This window comes from Lacerta agilis, chromosome 2 (genome assembly GCF_009819535.1).
Source record: "Lacerta agilis isolate rLacAgi1 chromosome 2, rLacAgi1.pri, whole genome shotgun sequence".
In the NCBI taxonomy this organism is placed as follows: domain Eukaryota; kingdom Metazoa; phylum Chordata; class Lepidosauria; order Squamata; family Lacertidae; genus Lacerta; species Lacerta agilis.
This window is the reverse complement of record NC_046313.1, coordinates 34,298,593-34,316,107: the sequence shown is the minus strand read 5'-3', so window position 1 is coordinate 34,316,107 and position 17,515 is coordinate 34,298,593. Positions and strand designations below refer to the sequence as shown.

At 44.9% G+C, this 17,515-nt stretch overlaps 1 protein-coding gene across 3 annotated transcripts in view; it reads left to right on the top strand.

Moving 5' to 3' along the window:
* SEPTIN9 (septin 9) overlaps positions 1–17,515 on the top strand; it is a 211,572-nt gene that overhangs the window by 91,694 nt on the left and 102,363 nt on the right. The gene's annotated exons all lie outside the window — the stretch shown is intronic.

Genomic DNA, 17,515 nt, shown 5'->3' with positions numbered 1-17,515 from the left:
GCCTCTCCCCCTCCCCCTTGAGAGAGGGGCGAAGCAGGAGTTGCCACAAGCTTGCAGAGTTTGTTGTGTGGCACAGACAAGTATGAGGTTTTGGCTGGTCTCCTCCCCTCTCCTTTCCCTTTTGTTTTGCTTGACAATGTTTTGATGCCCACCCATTCCAAAAACTGACAGGCAAGTCAGCAGAAAATGGCTTAGGGTGTGTTTCTTTTTTGTAGCTCTTCATTGCCACCTCGTTTTGATCTCTCAAGATGGGAAGGACCAATAAGACCCCAAATTTGCAATATGGTTAATGGGGGGGGGAGGAGGTGTCAGCTGGGGGTGAATTTTTTTGCAAGTATGTAGCAGTGGTTGGAGCTGGACCTCAAATGTGGTTAAGTTGAAATTTACATTCAGTTTTCTCCTCAGCTACATGCCCCTGCCCCCCCATGACATTGGCATTGTGATCTGTGTAGGTATAATTGGATATGAAGGTGCTGCAGATCCTTTTCTCGCTACAGGAGAACTGCTGTCTTAAACTTCAGTCATGTTGGTATTCCTCCAAATGCCCTGTTTTGTCTACAGCCCACAGGGAGCTATGGCAATGGCATGTCTGCATAGCAGCCTTCTGTGCTGTTAGTGCAAATTTGGAAATAGATTAGTTCTGTGGAATAAAGTGGCAGAGACTGGTAAAGGTAAAGGAACCCCTGACCATTAGGTCCAGTTACGGACAACTCTGGGTTTGCGGTGCTCATCTCGGTTTACTGGGTGAGGGAGCCGGCGTACAGCTTCCGGGTCATGTGGCCAGCATGACTAAACTGCTTCTGGCGAATGAGAGCAGCGCACGGAAACTCCATTTACCTTCCTGCTGGAGCGGTACCTATTTATCTACTTGCACTTTGAATGTACTTTCAAACTGCTAGGTTGGCAGGAGCAGGAACCGAGCAGCGGGAGCTCACCCCGTCATGGGGATTTGAACCACCGACCATCTGATCAGCGAGCCCTAGGCTCTGTGGTTTAACCCATAGCGCCACCCGCGTTCAAATCAGTTCTGAACTTTTAGTGTGTGTTTTGATTTTTTTTTAATAAAAAAAATCACTTTAAAACTGCAAATACACCTCCCGGAAGAAGGAGTGGCATATTTATTCCACAATTCTGACTGTATACATTGCAGAACTTGGCATCCTGAAAAACTCAGCTTTTAAAGGCAGGTTCCTAGCTAGCCCTGAAGTCAGTGAATCATAGAGTCAAAGAGTTGGAAGAGACGCTGAGGATCATCTAGTCCAACCTACTGCATACAGGAATATGCAGCTGTCCCATGTGGGGATTGAACCTGCAACCTTGGCATTATCAACACCATGCTCTAACCAACCAAGCTATCCAGGCTTGGTGGTGCAGTGCTGATGTGGCATCAAAGCACATGTATTGCAGGCTGAATATCCCAAGTTCAGTCCTTGGCAACTCCAGCTAAAGGCATGTGATGGTAAAGACAGCCCTCCACACACACACACCCTGCTGCCAATCAGAGCTGACGATACTGAGCTAGTTGGACAAATAGCCTAATATGGTATAAGGCAGTTTTCTATGTTGAGTGTCTTGCATTGCTCTTTCCTCCTCCCCATAACCAGCAGAAGCATGTGGGGATTCCTGGTGGGCTGTAGCTCAGTGGTAGAGCAACTTGCTTTGTGTGCGGAAGGTCCCAGGTTCAATCCCTGGCATCTCAAGAAGAGACCTCTGTCCGACTGGAAAGCTGCTGCTATTCAGTGAAGGTCAGGTATCTTAAGCCTTTTCCGGCCCAGCATCCGCTTTAATCCAAGCATGCATTTGGGGACCCATTTCTTAATCTTACACTACATATCTGCATGGTGTTAGTGCTCTTGTTGTGACCCACCTTGGATCAGTCTGCAACCCACAACCCACCCGTTGAAGACCAGCGGTGTAGGCAATACTGAACTAGATGGATCAGTGCTGTGACTCAGTACAAGACAGCATCCTGTGTTCCTCTTGCTCAGTAAAGGCTAAGAGAGATGTCACACCCACACTGTATGCCAGGCATGTCCAAAGTCCGTTTTGGGGCCGTAATCCGGCCCACTGGTCGATTAAATCTGGCCCCTGGGGTAGTTTATTTCCTGGGGTAAAATCCAAAACAAACAAACCCTGAAGAACTTCAGTGCTAAAAAACAACTTTGGTTGGCCCCCACGGCCCCCTTTGAAAAAAGTTTGGACACCGCTGCTGTATGCTTAAAGCACATGGCTCCCCCCAAAGAACTCTGGGAACAGTAGCTTCATAGAGCTGCAATTCTCAGCACCCTTAACAGAGCACAGTTCCCAGGGTTCTGAGGGGGAAGCCGTGTGTTTTGAATGTATGCCGTGGATGAGACAATATGTGGTGACAAGGCCCAGAGATTTTATTTATTTATTACTTTTATATACCACCTGTATCTTCCAAGGATCTCAAGGTGGTTGCATGGCTCTCCTCCTCCCCATTTCATCCTCACAACAACCCTGTGAGGTAGGTCAGGCTAAGAGATGGTGACTGGCCCAAGGTCACCCAGTGAGTTTCACGGCTGAGTCGGGATTTGAACCCTGCTCTCCCAGGTCCTAGATGTCAAGGAAATAAGCAACTATCTTACTTTTAAAAGACATCTGAAGGCAACCCTGTTTAGGGAAGTTTTTAATGTTTAATGCTGTATTGTGTTTTTAATATTCTGTTGGGAGCTGCCCAGAGTGACTGGGGTATAAATATATTATTATTATTATTATACAAAGTAGCCTGCCCTGACAAAGAGGTCCAGAGGAAGTTCAGGTTCCACAGGGCCCTAGCTTTCCCCTAGTATCATTGTGTTCAATCTTGCAAACCTTGGTGCTCCCCCCCTTTCCCCCCTTCTTTTGCATATAAATGTTTGGCTTTTGTTTTGGCACACTGTTCCCAATGCTCTGGCTAGTATGAGCCTATGGGGAGACCCATCATGTTCCTTGCTTTCTGAACTGGCAGTGCTTAGGCCCTGCTACGAAGTAGGATCTCTTCAGAACAGAGCTGTGGCAAGGGGGTGAACAGTATGTGCTCATCTACCCCTGCCAAGAAGGTAAGCTAGTTTCCCCGCCCCAACACAATTTTGCTTTTGCAGTGAAAGCAAAGCCAAATGCGTATTGAGTCACAGATACAAAACCCAGTTACCGTTTGTGCTGGGAAGTGGGGTGCGTGTGTGTGCTCTGTTCTGTTCTCAAAAGGGGATGGAGAAGCCCTTTTATTTCATTTGCACAAAGAACAATGGGGAGGTGATTACAGCATGGAAACATCTGCTTCTCCATTGAGTCATGACCATTGGCCACAAGTGGTAGCTCTCTTACTGAAGTTCAGAGGGCAGATGTGAGTAGGATTTGACCTTTGTTTGGGGAGCCCAGGAGACTCCCAGGTTCTTTTGCTGAAATGGCACAGTGGTAGTGATGGTGGATCGAGGGGGGGGGTCAAGGGGAAAAGCAGGTATCTGGATGTGGCTGCCTGCCACCTCACTTCCCCTTGGCAGCTCAGAGAGAGTTCCAGAGTGTATTGTTTTCCATGAGGGGAGTCCTCCGGAGATAAAATCAGAACTCTGATTCTGTTGTTGTTTTCTTGAATCAGGGAACCTAGAAGATCTACCTAAAACAGATTCTGAGTTAGAGTTCTGCATCCACTTGCACATACCACACATGCACAACTGCATTTACACATGTGTAAATGCTGCACTGCAGTCAGTGGATACTTTGCAGGTGTTGTTATTCAGGTTGGGTTTTTTTAGACACATTGTGAGTCATCTGTTTTAAAATATTAAAATCTAGAGCATGAGCTGATTGATAATGGGTGAATTGGCCTAAGAATAGCTCATGTGAGCACTACATTGTAGAGGGCAGAAGTGGGAGCATTTTAAGAGCAGGGATTTCTTTATTACCAGGCCACCCTGCTTCCAATGACTTTTTGCAGACTCTTCCATGAGTGCTCTCCTCCCAAGTGATGCTACTCACAAGTAGAATCACTCACAAATTGGATGGTCCCCCCCACCCATGGCTAAAACAAATAAATTGACTCCCCTCCATTTGCAATATGACTAGAGCATGACACAGTATAGGCTAGCTGCCAACAAGACTGGCTCAAGAGATTTTGTTGCCTGAGGCAGACAAGAGGCCTCCCATTCCATATACAGAAGGTGACTGGGTGGCCTTGTTTTGACATTTGTTTCTGCATCATCCTGTATTGCCTGTGGGCTACTATATGTAATTTGTATTTCAGTGTTTTTTTTGTAAGAAACTTTTGTCCAACCAATATATATATATATCCCTATCCTTGTTTTACAGACCAATACCTGGAATTGAACAGAAATTTAAAACCTTCTGTGTCTCTTGCATGCATTTTGCTTCCTGTTTGAAGTGTGCCTTTTGCATAAATTGCACTCATAAATGCAATTATATTGAGCTATTCCACTGCTCTTTCTGTTTTCCATGTCTGTTGGGTGTATGACTGGCTTTCAGGGACAGATGCTCAGAAACCCAAAGGAATACACTCAGATCATTCTGGTGGCATGATAATGTATTGAACTGAATTTAGGTTCTGAAATAATTCTCTGTTTAATAATTATCACTTCAAAAACTTTGAACCCCTGGGGAAGCATTTGTTAACGGATATGCTGCATTTTCCTCTGGGTAAGATACCTCTTCACTGAGGGGAGAGCAGTTTGTCTGTGTAGAGACATTTTCCTGTGACTGTTAGTCCCCGCTCCTGCATTGCAGTTTGGTACATCCATTGGGGCAGGGGAGTCCTTTTGGCAGTGCAAGTGGGGGGCACTTTGTGATCTAATTGGTTCCTGGGTGGTAATGATCACCTTACATGATAAGCACACATAATTTTTTGCAGTGGATGGCTTTTGCCTTTCACATGGTTTTCATATTCAGGGGAGCAAAAATACTTTCCACCCACATGCCAGGTTTTGCTTTAGCTGTCAAGATGTTTGTGTTCTTTTATAGCAACCAGCAACTATTAATATCTAATGGAAGATATTCCCTGGATTGAACTGTTTTGTTCCTGTTACTCTCTGCGCGGGCAAGTGTGATTATGCTGATAACATAGGATTATACCGGATGATAGCTGAACTCACAGTAGACCCATTGACAATAATGGGCACAACTAATATCCGTTAATTTGAATGTGTATAGCTTAGTTGGATAAAACCCATAATTTTACATATGGTGTGGTTGGGGCAGGGGAGAAAGGCTTTATAGATCCTGCGAGGCAATTGGCAAAAGTTCCACTGCCTTGAATAAACATAGCATGATACCACAGCGCTCCTCCACCTCTTCAGTTATTTATACTCTATTTTGCCAACCCTTGTTCAAGAATTGCTCCCCCTGCCCAAGTTGAGGGGGTTCGGCAGGCCTTCTGAGGAGTTCCTCTCCTCATTAGCTCAACGCCTGCCTTGTCAGTGTTCCCCAGGCCTCACCTTGCCAGGAGGATCTCAGATTGCCCGGGAGTAGCATCAAATAATAAAGCATAGCTCCTAATTGCAAGTCCAACACCACCTCCCGCCAGGCTCCTGTTCTGCATCTTGGTTGTGCATTGGGGGAATGTGAAATTCAATTCCTGTAGGCGGCATATAACAGAGGCCTTGCGCAGTGTTGCGCAGAGACGCCAGCGACCACAGCATGCACCGGGATATTCTTTAGCTAAAGATCGCCTTAGAGTTAGAGGAACATAACAGTTGCTCCTTGTTTCAGGTATGCCAGCTCTGGAGTGTCAATTTTAGTGAAGAATTGACAACAACAGCCTTGCTATGTAACATTGCTGGGGCAGCTCTCTTGATTTTTCTGAGCCTAAAAGCAATATCTTTCCCAATCAATTGATTTTGCCTGGCTGGAATGTGTCCCTGCACTGTGATAAAGCCTCTTGCTTGCCAGAATGGAGAGGTGTAGTGGGCTGGTATATGTAGAAACCTCTGAGTTTCTACTGTAACAGCAAAGATTGATAACCTGTGGTATCTCTCACTTTTACCTCTGCCCTGCCCATCTTTGACACATGGCCTCTGAATGGTTGCCCATGGAGGAATCCTGCCTGTAGAAAGCCACAAGTCTGACTTGCCATGCAATCCAAACCTAGGCTATTGGTTCAGATGACATGACAAGCCAAGGCTTGGACTTGATCCTCCCGTCATCATGGCCAAGAGCAGGAGGGAAGCAGGGAATTTTGAGCACTATGCACCAGCACACAGGTCATTCATGATCAACCATTGTCAATCATTAACTACACATGAAGCAAGCCAGTCCTTGCTCTTGATGCAATTGTTGTATGAATAAGCCCCAAGTGTTGGGGTGGTGGTGGTGGTGGTGTTATACAAATACCATAGAGGTGAGTTGCTTAGCATTCTCTCCCCCCCCCCCATCACTATAATAGACTGTTTCTTTCAGCCCCTGGGTTATTTGTGCACTGATCCTCTTTCCCCATCAAGATACCCAACCATTGTTCCCAGAATGATGCTAACACTGTTCATGGTGCACCCAGTCATTTCCATTGCTGCTTTCAGGGTGTCCAGGCACTGGCAGGTTAACTCATTCAGAGGCTCGTCCTTTAGGTCAACACGTTTGGGATTTATTCTTCGCTGCTGCTGATAGCTGAGGACACCAAACTAAACTGCTGTTATCATTATTTTTAGATATTTGATGTGGCATAGCATTAATATTCACCAGTGTTTATAAAGCAGTATATACTTCCCCGGTAGGCTTGCCAAACTAAGCCTCCAAAATGCGGGAGCCAAGAATATTTCAAACTTCAGAGTCACAGTTGGACAGTACTGTGAACTGGAGGACTGCAAGCGATACACTCACTTGGGTGAAATGGAATTTATTTTTAAGCATTTATATACTGTCTTTTATTATTGATTTAATAGACATTGTTGACAAATGTAATTTAAGTACATTAATGATATGAACAATACTTGCTACGTGTTGCAAGTATTCAGTTATTCCTGATTTGCTGTGCACAAATTGGGAGGGGCCTATGAGGAAATATTTGGAATCTGTATCTGTTAATATTTTTTATAATATATATTTAATAATAATTTTATTATTTATATGCCACCCATCTGACTGGGTTGCCCTGGCAGCATGCAGTGCTTTTTTTCTACAAAAAGGGGTGCCAGTACTCACCATGAAGTTGTTCAGTAAGTGCCACACTTTTTAACAACAATAAACAAAAAAGAGGTGCCGGTACTGTGTACCTTCAAGTACCCCCTGGGGGAACCCCACTGATCTGCATGGATATGTTTAGAAATGGGCATGGTTATATTTTCATCTTGAGTTTGTGTTTTAGGGTTGGCTTTTTCCTTTCACATCAAAAATAATGGCCATTCTTGAATGGGAGCCCATGAGATGATAATGCCACTGTAGAGAAGCAGAGCTAGGTTGTCAGGTGGTGATTTCCTTGCGGGCTCCTTGGCTATCCAAGATATCATGCATAGCTCCAAGGGTTGCGCTCTCTGTGGGAATGCCTTGCCCTTCTGTTTCCGTTCTTAAGTACCAAACAGGAAGCATAAGAGACAACCAGGCCCTAAAAATAAGATGCAACATGGCATGGGGAAACCCTATGACAACATGGCACTGTGGATTGTTTGGATATTCTCGCCCTCACTGGCACCATTCCATTTCCATTTGCCATGCAGGAAGATGAGGAACCAGTGTTTGCTTAGCTTGGGACACAAAATACCTTGCAAGCACTGAGTGAATGCATAGTTTAACCAAGACCTGTGCAGGTTGGCCCATTGTCTGCAGCATGCCGGTGTGTTAAACTTAGTTTGTTCTTAGTTATTGACCAAAACTCTCTTGTATCCTATTGGTTGCAGTCTGTCATTGTCATATGGCATTAGGAGAAAGCACTATTGATTCCACCTTGCTTAATCTTGCTTACTACTTGCTCTTTGGCCACCAGTAGGGATGAGCTGTCATGGTATTCTGTGTGTTCCCTTCCTTGCTGATTATAATGCTCATATGAGTGAGCTGTAAATAGTTTGTGTTAGTGACTGAAAGTGACACATTAATGGCATCTTAGTATAAGTGTGTGGCCATCTTGACTGATGCACTTCAGCTTTCATCATACCAACATGCCTGCAGTTCTCTTCCAATTACCATCTCCTGCCACCCTCACCTCATGTACTAGGTAGAATACCCATCTCCTTATTGTTCAGCTGCACTTGTGGCATTCCAGTAAATACCAGTTTTGCTCTCCATTTTCCGGCAATGCCTGCATTGTCACACACCTGGCTGAAGCAGGGGGAATGGTAGCATAATATAAAGTTCCAGCACTATTATTGCAGAATTGTTGGACTCGTGCCAGGCATAGTCACCAGGGGCCATCCTTTACTCTTGCTCTCTGCTTGTGGCGTGTTGTGATCAAGCGATCTATCAACTGGAGTCAAGTGCAGAAGATGTGCGCTTAGATCATGGATGGTACCTCTGAGCATCTGCTGAGCCCTGGAATTTGTTTTGAAGCCCAAGAACTGAGCTGAGCTCACAGTCCTCCCACATACAGACCTTTTCCTTGTTATCCCAGGATTTCAGCGGCCTTAACTCAGGAGAGGGGGAAAGAGTAATTTAGTTGTTGAACAGTTGGGAGTCAGTTACAGGTGGGTAGCTGTGTTGGTCTGCCATAGTCGAAACAAAATAGAAAATTCTTTCCAGTAGCACCTTAGAGACCAACTGAGTTTGTTCTTGGTATGAGCTTTCGTGTGCATGCACACTTCTTCAGATAGTTGGGAGTCAGAAATCCTTGCCACACTACTGCCAATCACCCAAAGATCTACTGGTAGATCTTAATCTACCTTCTGCTTACCCGTGATCTAGAACAGTGTTTTTCAACCTTTTTTGGGCAAAGGCACACTTGTTTCATGAAAAAAATCACGAGGCACACCACCATTAGAAAATGTTAAAAAAATTAACTCTGTGCCTATATTGACTATATAAAAAGTAATTTCCCACGGCACACCAGGCAACATCTCGCGGCACACTAGTGTGCCGCGGAACAGTGGTTGAAAAACACTGATCTAGAAGAGGAGAATTGATGTCTAAGGGCCTGGTCCCGCCTTGGGTTAGAAAGTGTACTTTGATTATTTTTGTTCCCAATGCTGCTTACATGATTTTGTTGGGGGCTAGAAGATCAGTACTGATAAACACACATCATTCTGCATAACACAGGAACTAGATTGTGTAAATGGCATCCTCAGGGTTGCTTCACACAGTGAATTCTGGGCATCATTTTTTCATTAGGAATCTGAAAGCAAACATATATAGCTGCTGCATGTGATACACACACACACACACACACACACACACACGTCTGTTGTCATACAGTTGAAGTGGGGAGCTGCAGTTGGCTAAGGTTCCCAAACTCGAAATGGCCACATCCACAGGTCCTATAGCAATGTTATTGTATATGAAGTTGCCCTTGGTCACACAAACCATCTATGACAAAACTGTTTCTCTAGTGCACTAAATTTGGTCTGGTATGAGCAGCTGTTCATGATAAATGTGCACGGTAGAAACTGAATGCATTGAAGTCTTGGTGCAGCCTGGTGCTTGCTTGTTCAAAAATTGGAAGCTAAAACAAACCCATCAACCCATTTTTCTGCAATACCAAGAAGAAGCTCTCAGATCGAGGGAGTCTTTACTCACACATGTCCTGAACTCTGCCTAGGCTGTACCTGTGGCCTAAAAGACTTCCCCCACCTACATTGCATGAGTAGGTGGGTGGGGTGGTGGTGAAGAGAGACAGTCTAGAATCTCTCACACATTAAAAAGCCAGCATACCAGTCCTTTTCACCACTCGTGGTTATGACACGTTTTGCCCTACTTTCACTGTCAGCATTTTCATTTACCCTCAGAAGGCCAAATAGACCTGTATAGTTTCCTTGTTTGGCTTTTAAAAACACTTCCTTACAGACCATTCTGAGCCATTTTCTTGCATTTGCAACAGAAGGGATGATTTAAAATGAAAGCCATCTCTCCCCCCCCACCCCCCAAGCCAATAAACCTCTTGTAAGATGAAACCACTGGAGAGGCATACCAAAGGAAGGGGAAGGGAACTGGCCTGGAAAATTGGTGATAACTGCTTGGCAGATCTGGGTTTCCATGGCCAATGTTAATTGTGTGTGTGTGTGTGTGTGTGTGTGTGTGTGTTTGGTAGGGCGGGATGGGGGGGGCAGGTAGGAATAGCAAAAGTGTTTTTTTACATCCCTTCCCTCCTTTTTTCCCATAGGAATTTATCTAAGAGGGTCAAACAGAGTGGATGTGAAAGGAGGGAATAGGATGGGAAGGGGCTGAAGGAAAATTCAGCTTCTTGGTGCTTATTTCTAATAGGTGTGAGGCACAAATTGGGTGAGAATGGGGACATGAGGAGGAAGGTATGTGCATTCCTTTGTTTGTCAAGGACTGCTGCTTATGCCACTATGCATTTAAAGCATATTTTCCCCCTCAAAGAATTCTGGGCACTGAAGTTTATTAATGGTTGCTTAAAGTTGTAACTCTGTGAGGCCCCACAAATAACCCAGAGATGCATTTTAAATAAAAGGACACATTCTACTCATGTAAAAACACGCTGATTCCCAGACTGTCCATGGGCCGGCTTTAGAAGGTGATTGGGCCGGATCTGGCCCCCGGGCCTTAGTTTGCCTACCCATGGTATAGTACAGGGGTTGTTAACTCCCAAGAGACTGCGATCTACTCTCAGAGTTAAAAACTGGTAGTGATCTATCCCCCTTTTAGGGGTTCACATCAAAGTTGCTGAGGTTTTTTTTTTTTTTTAGGATGGAAAGCCCTGTTTTGGGGGGGTTCAGGTCAAAGTTGTTGAGCTTTTTTAAGGAAGGAGGAAAGCAGGGCTAAAATCATGAGCTTCTTTTAGGGGAGCGTGATCTACCAGTAGATCATGATCTACCTGTTGGACGTGCCTGGTTTAGTGTGTATGCAGCCCAAGTACGTTTGGAGCCCAGACTCTTCACAAGCTCCCAAGGCAATAGCAGTCCCTTGAGTTCCCTCACACAGAAATTAAGTTTGTTTGTATTTTATGTAGCTACCCTGCTGCTCCAAAAAACTCACAGTTCTGTCTCAAGGCATTTTTGCTGCCTAAAGTGAACCTTAAATGCTTGCGCCTCTCCAGCTAGGCCCACCATGGAAGAGAGAGAGAGAGAGAGAGAGAGAGAGAGAGAGGTCTTACTCTATCACTCAGCCCCATTTCTTGCCTTCCTCCATTTTCCCTCATGGTGACACTTGAAGCATGGTGTGGCCTGCCCCGGTTCCTCCTACATAAATGAGGTGTTTGCAAGCAGCTCATGCATTCACCTTAAAAATGTAGTTTGGAAGCCACCCACTCTCTCAGGCCATTTATGCCAGCCAACAGTTGTGTGCCTGTCTCATATTGGGTGAGTTCTAGCTCCCACTATAGTATTCCTTGTATTTGCTGTTGGCTTATTGGTCTGAGGAAGTGACCACACATCCTTGCTTGTGGGGTGGGGAGAAACGACGGTGCTACGGAAAGAAGAAAGGAAGTGGGAGGATTGAACTTGTGACCTTCTGTACCCTGGGCCCATACAACATACTGCAAGGCTATTATATATGGTGCTGGGTGGATGTTTTCTCCTTTCCTCTGACCCCATTCTCCCCAAGTGCTTTGTGCATTCACATATAGCAAGTTGAATCCACACCTTTTGCTCTGCTTGCTGGGGATGCTGTGGGCAGTCCTAATAAACCCATGTCAACACTTCCACATAGATAACAGATGTTTCGACCCATCTGAAGTGCCACCAATGGGGTGTTGAGTTCCCCCTCACTCAGCCCAGATTTTTAAGTTGGTTGCAGTGAAGAAGTGTTCTGGCTTCAGTTTCCTGGATCCATGGCCAGGGCAGTTAGTTTGATGGCTTGTTTGCTTTTGAATTTATTTGTTAAGCACTTAAAACTGGCATAAGCTTCACTTTTTAAAAAAATTAAAGAGGCATTGATTAGTTATGCATGGAACTGTGGTTGGAAGAAAGTTGACGTTCTACTTCATTGATGGCCAAACTTGGCCCTCCAGCTGTTTTGGGACTGCGGTTCCCATCATCCCTGACCACTGGTCCTGTTAGCTATAGATTATGGGAGTTGTAGTCCCAAAACAGCTGGAGGGCCAAGTTTGGCCATCATTGCTCTACTTGGAACCCCATTCACAGTGTCAACCCACTTTCATGCTTGAGCTCCCTATTGCAGCCCACTCTTCCCTGAGAGGTGCAACAGTGTCTGAGGGTCAGGAAGGAGCATTTGGAATGCAGTGACTTGAAAGTGTAGAAATCTTGAGCCCCTGTCCTTTTTGTTGATTGGATGGCATCACCTTGTTGAATGATTCAATCTTGGGGGTTTTTCAACTGTTGAACACAGAAAGTTGTAAATGTAGTGTTTTTATTGGGTTTTTTTTGTTTTTGTTTTAAATCAGCATTGCTCTCAGCAAGGCAAAGTACTTCCATCAGGAACTTCAAATATTGAGATTGCCCAGATCAGCAAGAAGGCCTCTTGCACAGAGGCCTCTTGTACAAAAGCATTGCTCTGTTTAAACCAGGCATAGGCAAACTCCGGCCCTCCAGATTTTGGGACTACAATTCCCATCATCCCTAGCTAACAGGAGCTGTGGTCAGGGATGATGGGAATTGTAGTCCCAAACATCTGGAGGGCCGGAGTTTGCTTATGCCTGGTTTAAATCAGCATTGCTCTCAGCAAGGCAAAGTACTTCCATCAGGAACATTGAATAATGAGATTGTCCAGATCAGCAAGAAGGCCTCTTGCACAGAACAGCCAAGGAACACAGGGAGCTTGGTCTTCAACCAAGTCAGACTGATGGTCCATTTAGTTCAGTCAGTGTCTCTACAGGATTTCAGACAGGGGTCATCCCAGACCTACCTAGAGCTGCCAGGGGTTGAATCTGGTACTTCTTCATGTGAAGCAGATGCTCTACCAATTAGATAGGTCCCTTCCCTGAGGCATTTTCATAACAGATAATAATACTTAGCATGTTTTGAGCATTCAAGGCCCTTTACAATATGACTGTGCAGAAAAGCATATCTTCTAGCCTATTCACCTGGCCACTGAAAGATTGAAGAGTTATACCACGGCATGCCCAGTGCTTAGGAAAGCCTCCCATTTTGAATTTTGACTCTTATATTGTAATTTGCCTTTTGCCTGTTATAATTACATGCTCTCTTTTTTGGCAGATATGCAAGCAAGCAGATGTTTGCATCAGCAAGCTGTCGATTTTTGCCTCCCCAAATCTTCTCAGCAGATGGGTTGATACAGGCAGCTTATAATAATCACGAGCCCTGCAGGGTTCCACTGGATATTTTTGGTCAGTAAAGCCTCAGCAGGAAGGAGGGAGGTGAGTCAATGTGATAGATTGCTGGGCAGATAAAGAGAAAGAAAGAGAGAAAGAGAAAAGAGTTCATGAAGGCTAAAAGCACTTCTGTAACCTCCTTCAGTTCAGGGACATCTTGGCTGTGTTAGGGAATTGGGGGTCCTGTCGTCCCTCCCCCCCCCCCATGACGACTGGCACATACTTTGAACATAAGTAATGTGTAGTGGCTTTTAAAACTGGCAGGGGCAGTGAAGGTAGCAGCCAAATAGCAGAAGCCCCCATGCTACTGAAGGGTCACAGTTTGCCCTCACTTGTTTTCAACTGGTTGTTGCAAGGTTTCATTGAGCCTTGTCAAAATGCTTGCATTTTCCACTTGGAACAAATCAAGGCCCTAGAAAAGGTAGGGAAACTGCTCTATCACTTGCAAGTCTTCTGTAATGACATAAGGTAAAGGCCTGAATGTTTTTAATTTCCCAGCACGTTTTTGAGATCCTAAATCATTCACATTTCACATATACCTGAACCCAAAGAATTGGTAGCAAGCACCAGTTGTTAGGAAACTGAGTCATATGTTTTTAACATGACAACAACAACAATTTTATTTTATTGGTTATATTTTTATGCCACCCTTCTTCCAAAGTCCTCCCCTACCCATTTGTATGCTCTCAACACCCCAGTGAGCTAAGTGCTAACACAAGAATCATTGAACTTCTTGACTGAAATAGAAGTTTGAATCTAGCCAGTACAGCAGATGTGGAGACCATAAGAAAGGTTCTACTGAATCAGGTCCAAGACCCAATTTGTCCAGCATCCTGTTCTCACAGTGTCCAACCAGATGCCTCTGGAAAGCTCACTGGTAGGACCTGACTACAAGAGCACACTCTCTCTCCTTCAGTTCTGTGAAGGTTTGGGTAGAGAGATGTTATTTCCTGGTCCACCACCTTATGTGCTACTTGATTATGAATCTGGGTTTCCTAGCTCTGTCTTCTCCTCCTCACATTTATAGTCCCCATATTGGCTCAGTGGGTAGAATGTACTGTAGCAAGAGTAACCAGCTTGCCGTACAGAGATTTGTCAGAATGCACTACTGACCATCCCTGATGACTGGCTGTGTTCGCTGAGACTAATGGGAACAAGAGTCCAACGGCACCCGGAGAACAACCACATTGGCTCCCCCTGTGCTACAGGATGTAGCTGTGGATGCCATATCCCACATAGCTGCGGGAGTGAGAGACCTCAAGAAGCCTGGATTTCCCTCCATTCTGTCGCTTCCCTGGTATCCAACTGGGCAGGAAATTCCTGCAGGCCAGAGAACAAATTGACTCCTTTTGGTTGGTATTCTAGGGGAGAACCTGCTTGAAGCCCTAGAAAACAGAAGCAAAACTGCAGCGGTTTTTTTTTTTAAAAAGGAAGGGAAACTTCAGGGGTCACTCCTCCCTTTCTAGCAAGGCTTTCTATTTTCCCCTTGAAAATGGGCTGCTTACATTATCTCCATTGGGAAGGAGTAACCAGTGTAAATAAGGGGAACAGGAGGCCACCAAACCCTGATGGGAGCATGCTGTGCATTTAAAGACAATAAGGGAGTCTTTGGGCCTCAGAATCATTCCAAATATTTACATTGCTGACTGATTTAAATGGTGAGACAGGGTGCCTGCAGCTGGCCTGACAGACAGCTCACATGCCAGCTGTGCAGCCTCCCCTCCCCTTCTTTTTCTGCTGCATATAGAGAAGGAAACCCAGGCAACATTTCCCTGATAGGATATTCCCCTCGAATGTAGCTAAAAGGCATGAGGCATGGAGTGCCCTAGGGCAGTGTTCCCCAACCTGGTGCCCTCCAGATAGTTTGGGCTGCAACCCCCACCAGCCTTGACCAGGCACCTCCAAACTCTGCCCTCCAGATGTTTTGGGACTACAACTCCCACCATCCCTAGCCAACAGGACCAGTGGTCAGGGATGATGGGAATTGTAGTCCCAAAACATCTGGAGGGCAAAGTTTGGGGATGCCTGGCCTTGACTGTTGGCCATGCTAGGTAGGGTGGGAGTTGTAGTCTGAAACTTCAGGGGGGGCACTAGATTGAGGAAAGCTGCTTTCAGTTGCCTAGCTGACAATAAATAAATGTTATGTATCGCAACAATCCGTCTTCGTTTGAAGTATCAGGTTGCTCATCATTGGGGATGAGCAATCAGGTGGAGGGGCAGCAGCACCCTTGCTTTCCCTTGGAAAGACTTGACAGGCAACTTTTGCTTTCATGCTCCCGGGGTTGTTTCAGGGTTGAACTTTGCATATATTACGTTGGGTAATGACCATTTCCCCCCCTCACCCAGCTTGCTGCGCTTTGATGCATATCTTGAAATAGGAGATGATCCATCTCTTTCTTTGAGCCTCACAGTTCAGTGATTTCGGAAGCAGACTTCCCTCCCCCGCTGCATGAATGACGCATGCATTGTATAATTTTGGAATGGATATTGCTAAATGTTCCTTCTACCTTTCTTAGGATTCTGAGCTGTTATAATGAAGGGGAGAGGGGGAAATAAAACCCTTTTCTGGTGTAGTTGGAAAGCGCCTGCTGCGTTATAATGCAATGATCATAACAGCAACGTGTACAAAATGCACCAGGGAACATTTTGTATATAATAGGAGTATTAGACCTGCACCAAGTCGTATGCGCCAAATAAGTGATTTGAAGGACACATTGTGCTCCGAGGCATCTCTGATTAGTTTTGTTGTGTCTGATTGTTTAAATAATTGGCAGAGTTCAGGATTTTGTAAAGAATCTTCCAACCACTGATCTTTGTTTATACTGTAGCAATCCGTAGAATTGCCACCTTGGATTCTTACCAGCTGTGCTGCCTTGTCCTGGCTCTCTTGAACATAATACGTTTTGTCTCTTGGCTGCTGTTCTAAGAACAGACAACTGCTTTTACTTCTTAGTCACTGGTCTTTAATTATACCAAGTAGGCCTTGAGCTAAGATGGGTCACACAAGTGGTACCACAGTAAAAAAAAATGGAACCTTTTTGTGTTTGTGCGTGGGAGAGAGAGAATTAGAAAACTGAGTAGAGGAAGAAGGGAGGCCAGAGATTACTATATGCTGGACTCCCAACTCCTATAAACTCTGCCCAGCATGGCCAATTGTCAGGAATGATGGAAGTTGTATTCTGACATTCGGAGGGCCACAGGTTTCCATCTCTGGCCTGCAATATAAATATTTGTGCCAGTGCTATTACAGGTGAACTGTAGGTGTTAGAGATGAACTATGGTTCCCAGGAAAACAATTGCATCCTAAATCAATACGTCTTTAGTCTAGATATTTTTTTTTTCTGAGAAGAGAAAGAGGGACAGACACATTTAGCCTCTGAGCACTGGTACTGTAAGTTGTAGTTTAATAGCTGTAAGTCAGAATCCAGTGAGTGATGAGATCTGCTTAGACATGTGCTTTTCCTACACAGAAAGCACATAGAGTAAGAAAGTACATGAAAGCCGTATAGTGATGATCTTGTCTGATGGCTGCACACTGTATTTAAAAGCTGGCTACAGTTTCCTGGCAGTGTATATATTCAGATAAAAAGGTAGGTGTGGTGAGAGAAAAAGATGCAATCCACCTGCAGCTTTCATACCTTTTCATTCTCAGTAGCACTTTATGTGTGTGTGGGGGGGGGAAACCCAAACATCTGAAGCAATCCTAAAGTGGTAACTTTTCTGGGGGAAAGCCATTATACCCAGAGAGTAAATGCTACAAAAAATTGCATATCTTCTCTAAGCCCCATGAGAATCACAGAATTGTAGAGTTGGAAGGGACCTTTAGGGTCATCTAGTCCCACCCCATGCAGAGTGGCAGAGTCTGATGGGGTGCAGGCAGGATGATGGTGGTGGAGGGAGGGGATATGGTTGGTCCTCTTAGTCCTGTTTTGATAAAATAATGGAAGTTCTTATTGCTGAAGACTTGTGACGCAGTTGCCTGTGTTAATTTTGTTTCCAGGATCAGATATCAGCACTTGGCTCTCAGAGACGCCACTATGTTTAGGGGCTGGGGACCTGATAATAAGTGATCTGAGGTTTTATGTTCTCAGCTCCCGTGATGATTCAGAGCCTTTGCAGACCAGAATAGATAGTTTGTGAAAGTCGGATACAGTTCACTCACAAATGTAACCATTCTGT